We start from the raw sequence: 13,254 nt of genomic DNA, 5'->3' as shown, positions 1-13,254 counted from the left end.
CATTTGAAAAGTGGAGGAGGGAATTAATTTAAGGTGGATTAAGTTACATGGAAAATTCTATTCCAAACCAGTATCAAATCGCACCCAAGGTGACCCCTAACCTTCTGCATGTTATTTTCTCCTGGTTTCCTCCCTGTCTCTCTGAACATTTCTCCTCATTTTCTTCTCTGGGTCTTTTTTTTTCCCCCCCGTTCTTATTGTTTAGTTGCTAAATCAAGTCCAACTCTTTCGTGACCCCAAGGACTGTAGCCTGCCAGGCTCCTCTGTCCTTGGGATTTCTTAGGCGAAATTATTGGAGTGGGTTGCTTTTCCTCCTCCAGGGGATTTTCCCAACCCAGGTATCAAACTCATGTCTCCTGCATTGGCATGTGACTTCTTTACCACTGAGCCCCCTGGGAAGATCAATGTAGGGATTACATTTGGTTAAATCTCACTGACGGGATTTCCAAGAGTGTGATTACAGAGACATCGCTGGGATCAGTCAGTTCCCTCCTTAACTGAATCATCAGATTCCCACCATGCTTCTCTCACTCAGGATGTTCAGGAGAAGACACATCATTCATATGCTCACATAAAGCATGTCCTCCCCTTCCCACCCCTCCAGACAATAAAAACTGCAAATTAGTCGTGATTTTGTGGCCTTTTCACTGGAAACCATAAGTCTGAGTTGGCTTATTCAATGTGAGGGTCACAATGAGAGAACATGGATCTTTTTTTTTTTTCTGTGTGCACCCCTTAAATATTGGTTCTCCAGAGTTCTGGCCTTGGTCTGCCTTATTCCTACTTTTCATCTTTTCCATCTCTTTATTTCAATCTATATCCTTTCATCAACTCCCACAGTGATAATTATGAACAGTATGCCAACAGACCCACTGTTAGCATATAAGGCAGCCTTAGTGCCAATGTGCCTTTTCCTGACAGATGGATTCTAATAACTATCCTTATGTCTTCAACACAAAAAGGCTTCTTTTCCTCCAGACTTCTACATCCCATTCTCTCGGGTTAAGAATGTCTTGATCAAACTAATGCCTGTTTTTATTATTTTTTCGTATACTCTCAGTCAAGCCACATTTTGCAAACCATAAAAACCAGTCTTATATATCAAGAATTCACAAACCTCCATCACTAACCATTCTTTCAACACCTAGACTCCAATACTATCTTTCAATCAGACATTTCCTAGGAAAATACAGTTTCTTCTCTTTGCTATTTCCAGCACACACTTTCTAGTCCTTATCTTGAATTTTCAGTATTTGAAAATGCTCACCTTTTTTCCCTCAAAATGTTCTATGTCAGCTTTAGGGAAGTAATCTGTCTAGCTCGTTTTCTTTACTGTTTTTCAGCTATGGGGTCTGTGTGTGTGTGTGTTGTGTGGTTTCAATATTGATTTGATGATAAATAAACATAGGTTTTCAGGAGGGAGTCAACTCCCAGTCTGCTACTTTTCTCTCTGCATTCTTTACACAGATGCTGTCAAATCCATGGCTTTAAGAGCTTTCCCTGTTTGAAGACTCACCAGATTTGTACTTATATCCACAAATGTGCTATCTTCCCTTAGAGATCACTTGGGCACCTAAAAATAAGCATAAACAAAACAAAAGTGTACATCTTTTCACCTAACCATGATTTCTTGGGCTGTACCCATAACTAACAGTAACAGAATAAAGTACCCATTACACAAGCCTGAATATTGAAACTCATTCTTAGTTCTTTCCTCTACCTTACCATCTGTCAACTCTCACAAAAAAGTCAATTCCTTTCACTAATTTATCTTCCCAAATACAGATACCTTCTCCCAATCTTCTCTATTGCTGTTAGAATTATTGTCTCTTTCTTAGATTGATACAATAAAACTTCTAATAATCAGTTCTAGTCTATTTTTGCCTAGTCCACCACAATCTTCTACAATGTAATTGTGGTCAGTTCACTACTCTATGCAATTCCTTTTAGCTGTTCTACAAAATCTGTGTAGAAATGTGTAATGTTCTTTTTTTTTTAATACTTTTATAACTTTTATTTTATTTTCCATTTATTTTTATTAGTTGGAGGCTAATTACTTTACAACATTGCAGTGGTTTTTGTCATACATTGAAATGAATTAGCCATGGATTTACATGTATTCCCCATCCCGGTCCCCCCTCCCACCTCCCTCTCCAGCCCATCCCTCTGGGTCTTCCCAGTGCACCAGGCCTGAGCACTTGTCTCATGCATCCAACCTGGGCTGGTGATCTGTTTCACCCTAGATATACATGTTTCGATGCTGTTCTCTTTCAAGAGAATGTATAATATTCTTAAAGTCTGTTATTTAATCTCTAACTATTGCTCTAGCTAGAACTCTAAGTTCTCTGTCTTCCATGTGCTCTCTCTAGCAGTAGTAATAAAATAATTTTAATAAAAATAAAACCATAATAGCAACAACTATTTACCAGGTATTTTGTATGTGCCAAATATTGCAGTTTCCTAAATACAGGAAATTGTCTTGTCTCCTGTCTTTGTGCTAGATACACTTTCTTTCTAGAATGACTTTGCATTCTGTTTATTCACCAATGCTTGTCCTTCAAACCAGGCACCAACTCTCCCTAAATTAGGTGTCTTTTGTCTGTGCTCTCAAAGTATACAATTTATAATGTTCTAAAATCACAAAGATATACTACCAAAACCATGATATGGAATTCAAAATGGTTCCAAAAGTTTTAAAAAATGTTTTTGTTTTGAACATACCAAATTCGCACTGTAGCTCACATATGAGGTCTGGAGAGAACGTGTGGGTCTGGAAGGAAGGGCAGGGGGAGATCGGGCTAGGGTGTGCTGAGCAAGGGGCGGCTCAGAGGAAGTCACAGTCAGAGTCAAAGTACTGATACCCTGACCACTTTTCCTGGGACAAGGAGGATCGAGAGAGAACTCGGTAGTTCTGTGGGCCAGCAAAGTCTTGGAATGAGAAACACCTGGGTGCCAGGGGCCCTTTGTCTCAAACTGGGACTCTGGCTCACATTACCTATCAAACCAACCCCAATTCGATGCCTCAATTGGAGTCACAGTGCAGCAGTGTCTCCCCAGGCGGATCCAGCCAGGTGTGGGGGTTCAGGCCCTGTCACAAGTGCCATGCAGGAGCAGGACCTCCCAAAGGTCAGAAGCAGGGGACTTTGAATGCCTGGGCAGGAAGTCGAATGCTTGCCAGAAGTCCAAAGCCCAGGGCAGCAACATGGGCTTCTGGAGTGGCCCCTGGGTTAAAGATTTAATGAGAAACCATCTGTTTACCAAAAAAGCAGCCAAAGCATTTTATACACAACATTATATCATTTCTGGAGTAGGACATGGCAACCCACTCCAGGATTCTTGCCTAGAAAATTCCATTGACAGAGGAGCCTGGTGGGCTACAGTTCATGCGATCCCAAGAGTCGGATATGACTGCATACCTTTCATTTTATATCATTTACATTTGGCACATAAACTTAAAGGCTTCTAAATTAACTGAGACTTAAATATCTAGATAATTAATGAGAAATTGAGGTTTTTTGACTTTAGAGACTTGGTCTTAATTATATTCATGGGTGTTTTAGCAATGCAGAAATAAATTCTACACTTAACATTTTCAGTTCAGTTCAGTTGCTCAGTCGTATCTGACTCTTTGCAACCTCATGGACTGCAGCACACCAGGCCCCTCTGTCCATAACCAACACCCAGAGTCTACTCAAACTAATGTCCATTGAGTCAGTGATGCCATCCAAGCATCTCATCTTCTGTCATCCCCTCTTCCTCCTGCCTTCAATCTTTCCTAGCATCAGGGTCTTTTCCAATGACTCGTTTCTTAGCATCAGAAGGCCAAAGTATTGGAGTTTCAGCTTCAGCATCAGTCCTTCTAATGAACACCTAGGACTGATCTCCATCCGGATGGAGTGGTTGGATCTCCTTGCAGTCCAAGGGACTCTCAAGAGTCTTCTCCAACACCACAGTTCAAAAGCATCAATTCTTCGGTGCTCAGGTTTCTTTATAGTCCAACTCTCACATCCATACATGACTACTGGAAAAACCACAGCTTTGACTAAATGGACCTTTGTTGGCAAAATAATATCTCTGCTTTTCAATATGCTACCTAGGTTGGTCATAACTCTTCTTCCAAAGAGCAAGTGTCTTTTAATTTCATGGCTGCAATCACCATCTGCAGTGATATTGGAGCCCCCAAAAAAATAGTTTCTCACTGTTTCCATTGTTTCCCCAACTATTTACCATGAAGTGATGGGACCAGATGCCATGATCTTAGTTTTCTGAATGTTGAGCTTTAAGCCAACTTTTTCACTCTCCTCTTTCACTTTCATCAAGAGGCTCTTTAGTTCTTCTTTGCTTTCTGCCATAAGGGTGATGTCATCTGCATATCTGAGGTTATTGATGTTTCTCCCGGCAATCTTGATTCCAGCTTGTGCTTCCTCCAGCCCGGCATTTATCATTATGTATTCTGCATATAAGTTAAATAAGCAGGGTGACAATATACAACTTTGACATACTGCTTTTCCTATTTGGAACCAGTCTGTTGTTCCATGTCCAGTTCTAACTATTGCTTATTGACCTGTATACAGGTTTCTCAAGAGGCAGGTCAGGTGGTCTGGTATTCCCATCTCTTGAAGAATTTTCCACAGTCAAAGGCCTTCGTGTAATCAATAAAGCAGAAGTAGATGTTTTTCTGGAACTCTCTTGCTTTTTTGATGATCCAATGGATGTTGGCAATTTGATCTCTGGTTCCTCTGCCTTTTCTAAATCCAGCCTGAACATCTGGAAGTTCACTGTTCACATTCTGTTGAAGCCTGGCTTGGAGAATTTTGAGCATTACTTTGCTAGCGCATAAGATGAGTGCAACTGTGCTGTTGTTTGAACATTCTTTTGCACTTAACATTTTGATAAAATTAAATATGTATTCACTCTATTATCTTTGGGGATGTTATTGACATCTTGGAACCAGGTATTATTGGAATCAAGATGTCAGTTTTGAGGTTATAGTTGTCCTGACAACATTTGTTCACTAATGATTTTTAAAATGAAATATAAATCCTAGCTTTTCTGTAGTCAGCTCCATTTTAAATGTCAAATTATATTTAGAACAATATGCCTAACTCTCAAGCATGTGATTCAGATATAATTCTAGAATCAATACCATAAGCAGATTTTCTTAACTTCATAGAGAGAAATGATATGACACCTCAAGATCTTGTCTTGAAATTTTTCTAACATTGAAGTGTTAGTTGCTCAGTTGAGTCTGACTCTGCAATCCCATGAACGGTAGCTTGCCAGGCTCCTCTGTCCATGGGATTTCCCAGGCAACAATACTGGAGTGGGTAGTCATTCCCTTCTCCAGGAGATCTTCCCGACCTGGGGACAAACACAGGCCTCCTGCATTAGAGGCAGATGCTTTGCCATTTGAGCCACCAGGGAAGCTTTCTAACGTTGAAACATGCAACAATCAAAGCAAAAGACAGAAGTTATTAATCACTTTCATTTTGAGCAGGAAGGTCTGAATACAGAAGTCTCTCTAACTTTTCTCCATATGCTTTAAACCTTTAATGTTGTGTAACCCGATTTCAAGCATATTCAAGCTACTCTGGAACATGGTTTCAACTGCTGATTTTCTTTTGTGGAAAAGTAATCTAAGTGTCTGACTATAGTAGGACAAAATATATCAACATTCATCCAAAGGAACTAAACAGAAACCCACTCTCTATTCCATCAATAATATGTAATTTCCAGTTTATATGCCTTTTCCTTCGTTTATTTCTGACATATATTTATTTGTCTGATTTTTCTCCCATGTTTCAGTTCAACTTCCAGGTATTATCCTTAACCTTGAGTCATACTGTGTTGTGTCAAATTTATGAGATCTTTTATTTATAATCCAGAAATTAAAGGAATTCACTTTCAAATTACACAAAGACATCAACTTTGTTAACGAAATTCATTAGGAATGTATCTGCTTTTCTTTTTAAAAGATAATATTGAAACATTTAAAAATCACATTAGAAATGAATAGATTATATCCATTTATTCTGTTAGCCAGAACTAATGAATAACTTGCCCTCAGGGCAGCTGAGACTAAAGTTTACCAAGGATTGTTCATTTTGTTTTTGTTCTAGTGCTCCATTGGTCACAGAGCAAAACCAAATTGTGTGAACTGTTGAATCAGTTACACATTATCAATCTACACATTTCTATAAAAGAAAGTTGTAATGCCTCCAGGGGAGCTTTAGGAGTTTAAAGAACACAAAATAAGTCACTAACATAGCATGTCATTCCTATCTTGGTCAAGAGCTGGTAAACTCTTTGGTAACACAAAGCTACTACAGATTATCTGCAAGTTAACAGTATTGTACACACTCCTCTTTCCCTGGACATTGGAGGTTGAATTGCACTCCAGGTTTTTCTGTGTGTAAGTGCCAGAGTACTGAGCGGGGTAAAGGATGTTTACCTTTATCAATGTTTTCCTATCAATGTTCTTTGATAGGAACATTTTATCTTACTGACAGATGAAGGGCATTATAAAGGTTTCATCAAATAATTTGTGAGCATGCATACACAATGGTACAGGGGAAATATTCTCTACAGTGATATGAGTGTCCCGGTCACTTATTTTCTAATATATTAGAGACTATATAGGAGGATCTAATATGGCATAGACAGAAAATTTCACAGAATCAACCAGTTCCTCTGTTTCAATATCATGCTCCCTGAATCCAGTGACTTACTAGTTGGATTCTTAAGCCACTAAATGTTGAAGCAGATGTCATCCAATTTGAAACTATGGAAAGAAGCATATCTAATAAAATTAACCTTAATACTCAAATAGCCTTCTGGATTACAGATCAACCTGATTATTCCTAGGTGAGCTATTAAACTTGAGTCCAGGACCTACCTCCTGCTGTCTCCTCAAGAATCTGTCCGAGCAGCTGACAACCTGCTTCTACAGATCAGAATTCTAACAACACTGCATATGAGCAGAAATAATACTATCTTAACTCATAATTCATCTCAGTATGTAAGCTGCTAGTCTAACTCATACTTAATTTCTTCTTGTGAAAAAGTAAAAATATGAAATTAACTTGGAATTATATGTATTTGCAAATTTCTAATATATGTATTTTTTGAAAAACACAGAAAATAAATTTAGAAGACTAATGCACAAGTCCTATAAACAAAGTAAACTAGAAAGGATATTGCAAGGTAGGTGCATTAAGTCATTCATGTGTTTTAGAGCATAGTTTTACATACATGAAAAAAGCATTTATTTTCCTTCAGTGTTCTTTAGTCTAAAATGTGTTAGGACCATGTATTGTTTTATAGCTGGAATGATTTCTCTATGCAGTAATATATATTTCTGCATTTGAATTCAAATAAAGTATTTTGTGACAGCTACAAGACGAAATAATATAATCAAAATTAATCATGGTAATGATAGAAAAAATATATTGCTGGCAGATGTTCATATGAAATAATTTTTGGTGCTAGTATCTTGAAGAATATTAAGCAAAATGCAATGTTACAATAAAATTTTCCAGTAGGTACTGAATTTCACAAAATAAAGAATTTTATATAGCTTCTTTTCTGTATCTTGTATGTTTTTCATTTGGAATTTTTATAAGATCATACATCTGCTTAACCAAGTAAAAATTTTGCCACATACCCCTTAATTTTATAGTCATAGCCCTCCTCACTATGACTTTTCCTGTCCATCAGGGAATAGTCCATGGTTTCCTATGAGCCACTAAAATGGAACTTTTGTTAGCAGGATACAATTGCTTCAGAAGTAAAATCAGTTTATGAGGTAAGAAGCATGTAAAAATCTGTTTGTATCTCAGTGTGGAGAGAGATTGTAATGAATAAAAACATCAGTAAAGGAGGGAATTCTTCATGCATTACCAAAGGTCCTACTTTTCTTGTTTTCCTACAAGTCAAATTACTGGAACTTGTGAGTTAGAATATTAATTGCTTTAAGAAAACTGAAAACTCTTCCTACTCTTTCAAAGCTACATTTATTCAGGTCATATAATTGACTTCATGATAAAGTTATATCCTGGTAATGTAGATGCTGGAAAGTATGTGATCTTGATTGATATTTGTGTGCTAAATTCTTGCAGAAAAATGTGTCCCCTAAACTTTTCTGCCCTTAGATTGTCTACGATAGTTTTAGTCCCTGTTGATGATCACAGCGGTTTAATGATGGTGATGAGAGATTTATTTTTTAAAGTCCTTTTGACATATGAGGATGCAAAGTGAAAGAGGAAGAATGTTAACTTGTTCCACATGGGACACAAGGCTAAAAGGTTCAAACCATATTGATATTCATGAAGCGAAACAACCAACTCCTATTTTTGAAATACTGAACATAAGAATATTCCACTTTATATTTCAGAGAGATTATTAGCTAAGTGATTAATTTACTAAAATGCATTCAGACTGTAGAACAATGGCCAGGAGAAGGTTGATTTGAGTTAAGAAAATACCTATTGATGCTTTAATATAGGCCAACATTGCTGAAAAAATCCAGCTCCTTAGATGGATATGATTTCCAGATGTCTTCTCTTGAAGGGATTTGTAAAACTAGGGAGCTACAAAATAGGCTTTTCTTTCTCTTTGAGGATTAATTTGATAAGAATTTTTAAAACTGTAGATGTTGATAGTTTAATGCTCAGATATACATTTTTTAAATTTTTGTTTACTTTAGTCCCACTACCACTCCAATGTCTAAGCTCTCTTCTCCCTCATGTTTCAGATCTCGCAGAAACTACATCTATCAAACCAAATTCTTTCTGAATCACATCTCCTGCCTTAATTCCAGTTATTTTGGATTCCTGGGCTTCACATGTTCATCAAATGATTGTCTTCTCTTCCTGAATGCAAACTCATCTATCCTTCTTGCTTCTTTATTCCCTGACCAGCCATCTGTATAGTGACACACTTTATCTGTGCTCCTATAGTAACTGACTATGCATTTAAATTCTTATTTTGTGTATTCATTCTATCCCCAGATTATAAATTCTTTGATAACAAAATGATCATGCATCACTGTACTGGTATCTCCTCAGGAATTAACATAATGCCTGGCATGTAGGATGTGCTCACAAAATAATTAGCTGGCTAATAAAGTGCATCTATCTATCTGCTTACACAAATCTCACCTGTCCTACAAGAAACGTATACCCACCATGGCCAAAAAAATCCTTCATACATCATTGTCTCCTTTAACTCATTCAACTCTTGGATAGATTAGCATATCAAAACAGAAAGTGATACTATTATAAATGCTAACATAACAAAACTGTCTTAAAAGAGACAATAGTAATATAACTTTGGGCATTTATTGATTGCTTAACAAGTATTATACAGTGTGTTAAGTGTGAGAAAATATGTGACCCGTTCAAAGCAATACAGCTTGGGCTGAGGTACATCAGAAAGTGAATACAAGGCCTGTTTAATTGAAAGTCCATTATAGTTTTTGAATACTTTAATGTATAGGCTTTATAAAGCATTTCATATAATATAAATATATAACAATATAAATATTTCAATAAATATCAGTTATTATTTTGTTGTCAACTTTATCTTTCATTGCTGTCCAGTTGCTTTATTTATGCCAAACTTTGGTCTTCCCTGGCGGCTCAGCCGGTAAAACATCTGCCTACAATGAGGGAGACCCGGGTTCAATCCCTGGGTCAGGAAGATCTCCTGGAGAAGGAAATGGAAACCCACTCCAGTATTCTTGCCTGGAAAATCCCATAGATGGAGAAGCCTGGTAGGTTACAGTTCATGGGGTCGCAAAGAGTCAGACAGGACTGAGCGACTTCACTTTCCCTTTTTTTCCATGCAGCCGAGCACATACTTTCTCACATAACTGTATCTAAGTTGGAAGTGATACCTTCAGTTCAGTTCAGTCACTCAGTCGTTTCCAACTCTTTGCGACCCCATGAATCGCAGCACGCCAGGCCTCCGTGTCCGTCACAAACTCCCGGAGTTTACTCAAACTCATGCCCATTGAGTCGGTGATACCATCCAGCCATCTCATCCTCTGTCATCCCCTTCTCCTCCTGCCCCCAATCCCTCCCAGCATCAGGGTCTTTTCCAATGAGTCAACTCTTTGCATGAGGTGGCCAAAGTATTGGAGTTTAAGCTTCAACATCAGTCCTTCTAATGAACACCCAGGACTGATCTCCTTCAGGATGGACCGGTTGGATCTTCTTGCAATGCAAGGGACTCTCAAGAGTCTTCTCCAACATCACAGTTCAAAAACATCAATTTTTCGGTGCTCAGCTTTCTTCACAGTCCGACTCTCACATCCATACATGACTACTGGAAAAACCATAGCCTTGACTAGATGGAGCTTTGTTGGCAAAGTAATGTCTCTGCTTTTTAATATGCTATCTAGGTTGGTCATAACTTTCCTTCCAAGGAGTAAGCATCTTTTAATTTCATGGCTGCAATCACCATCTGCAGTGATTTTGGAGCCCCCAAAAATAAAGTCTGACACTGTTTCCACTATTTCCCCATCTATTTCCCATGAAGTGATGGGACCAAATGCCATGATCTTAATTTTCTGAATGTTGAGCTTTAAGCCAACTTTTTCACTCTCCTCTTTCACTTTCACCAAGAGGCTTTTTCATACGTATCAAATACCAATGGAATTGACTGGCCCTAAAACAAAACAAAGCCATAGACATCAATACAGGTGAAAAAGATATGGATGCTGTATAGTGTTAAATGCTAAGTAATTAATACTTGTTATATTAAGATTATGAGCCTCAGTTATCTAAATGCAAGTTTAGACTGAATATCTAAGTAGATATCAAATAATGTATATTCTGTAATGTAAGTCTTTGCAACAGTTTTAAAAGTTGAACTTTGTGTCTAAAAAATATGTCTCTCAACTATTCGAGGTTTAAATTCCATCATATTTCTTGCCTGAAACATCAAAGCTACATGTTCTAAAAGTTATTTATAGAACCATCCCATTTATAAAATAAGGAAAATAATGTTCCTTCATTGACAGTAAGACTATGGCAAGTGTAAATGTATTCAATTCAATTCAAATCTGTGTTTCCATCATTTTCCCAGTGCCTAGAAGTCTAAGCATTCTCTCATCACACTGTAGAAATTGCAGTCTTTTTTTTCTCCCTTGGCATGGTTTTTCAATTATATTAACTCTTTAATCTCTGATTTAATTTTAAAAGTTATAGAAAAATAAATATTTCTAGTGTATATAAGTTAAAGTTAATGGGTCAAAAATTAAAACTATAAACACAAACACAAAAGTTCACCAAAATTTCTGGATCTATAGGCTCCCTTCCCTTTGGGATCAAATCAAAGATATCAACAATACAAATATATCAGACCATCCACCTAGTATTCAGTTCAGTTCAGTTTAATCACTCAGTCGTGTCCAACTCTTTGTGACCCCTTGGACTACAGCACGCCAGGCCTAACTGTCCATCACCAATGCCCAGAGTTTACTCAAACTCATGCCCATTCAGTCGGTGATGCCATCCAACCATCTCATCCTCTGTCCTCCCCTTCTCCTCCTGCCTTCAATCTTTCCCAGCATCAGGGTCTTTTCAAATGAGTCAGTTCTTCACATCAGGTAGCCAGAGTATTGGAGTTTCAATTTATCAGTATACCTCTCACCTCATCATAACTGCAAACATTACTGCAGCATTATCACAAGAATAACACAGTCTTCCCTCGGTCACTCACATGGAGAATCGATTTTCTATACTTTAATGGTGCAGAATAGAGAATGATTATAAAAAGTAGTGTCTATATTTTGGAAACTTCTTTTAAATGGATTTTCCACTTTAAGTGTTGGTTCCTGCTTGCCTGTATGCTCAGTCACTTCAGTTGTGTTCAACTCTTCTGCAACTCAATGGACTGTATCCAAACAGGCTCCTCTGTCCATGAGCTCTCCAGGCATGAGTGGGTTCCCAGGCCTTCCTCTGGGGTATCTTCCTGACCCAGGGATACAACCATCATCCCTTATGGGCAGATGGGTTCTTTACCACTAGTGCCACCTAGGAAGCCCAAGTGTTTCACCTTCTTTTAAAAGCTTCAGTATTTGTGGGAAGACATGACTAACACAACAAGAAGGTCAGACTTGTCGATAAATATGGGACCCATTATAGTGCCTCCCTCAGGAAAATGCTGAAGAAAATTGATATCAGCCAGCATGCCGCATACACTTGCTCCATCTGTGGTTAATCCATGATGAAGAGAAAAGCTGTGGGCATCTGCCATTGTGATTCCTTCATGAAAATGGCAGCTGGTGGTGCCTGGACCTACAACGCTGTTTCTGCTGTCACAGTATAGTCTGCCATCAAAAGACTGAAGAAATTGAAGGACCAGTAGAAGTGCTACCATGTGAAACATTTCTAGCATATAATAATGGCTTAATTTATAAAAACAAAAAATTAATATTTGTAACACTTAAAAATTAAAGTAAAAAAGCACTAAAACCTGGGTAATTATAGGAAAAGATAAACTTAACAAGAAATTCAAGCAACTCCCAAATTTACTTCTACTTAACTAATTCTGTGTAACTTTGAGGTTAAAGTTTAAATAATATATTCATTTTACAATCTACTCTATTTTTCAGAAATAACAAGGCTTTTATAAATCATACACAAGAAAAGAGACACAATTTAATAAGAAAAACTAATTCAAGTACAAATTAGCTACTTGTTACTTATGAAAAGAGTAACAAATTTTAGGATATTATTGTGTAAGTTCAAAAATTAAAGAAGTTTACAACAAATGCAATGTGAAAATATCATATCTCAACTAAATTTATTATGAACATTTCAAAAACTATAATGATTAAATATAAACATTATGCTGTTAAAACAGTAATAAGTATCACCAGTTTAAAGAATTATGTGTCATTAAACCACATTTTGAGATTCATTATTATTTCACCTATAAGGAAATTGTGCTATTTCATAGACCATCTACTTTGTTCCTCATCATGACTTACTAGGGATGTCCAAGAAAATATCATCAATTACCAACCATTCTTCATGTTAGACATTGAGATATCACAGAGCATGAGCTGTGAAAGGTTTAATACTGACCCATCAAAGATGTTCACATCCTTATTCCCCAAACCTATAAATACTTTACCTTCCATGGCAGAAGGAGCCTTGTGGATGTGATATAGTTAAGGATCTTGAGATGGGAACCTTGTTCTGGATTATCTGGGTGAGGCCAATTTAATCACAAGGGTCTTTATAA

The 13,254-nt window shown here is 37.3% G+C and overlaps 1 pseudogene; it reads left to right on the top strand.

Moving 5' to 3' along the window:
- The first annotated feature begins 2,934 nt into the window (after positions 1 to 2,934).
- On the top strand, positions 2,935 to 12,372 carry LOC139035086 (large ribosomal subunit protein eL43-like; annotated as a pseudogene).
- Positions 12,373 to 13,254: the final 882 nt, after the last annotated feature.

This window comes from Odocoileus virginianus, chromosome 5 (assembly GCF_023699985.2).
Source record: "Odocoileus virginianus isolate 20LAN1187 ecotype Illinois chromosome 5, Ovbor_1.2, whole genome shotgun sequence".
Classification (NCBI taxonomy): Eukaryota; Metazoa; Chordata; class Mammalia; order Artiodactyla; family Cervidae; genus Odocoileus; species Odocoileus virginianus.
The sequence above is the reverse complement of the archived record's forward strand: the minus strand, read 5'-3'. Positions and strand labels throughout refer to the sequence as shown.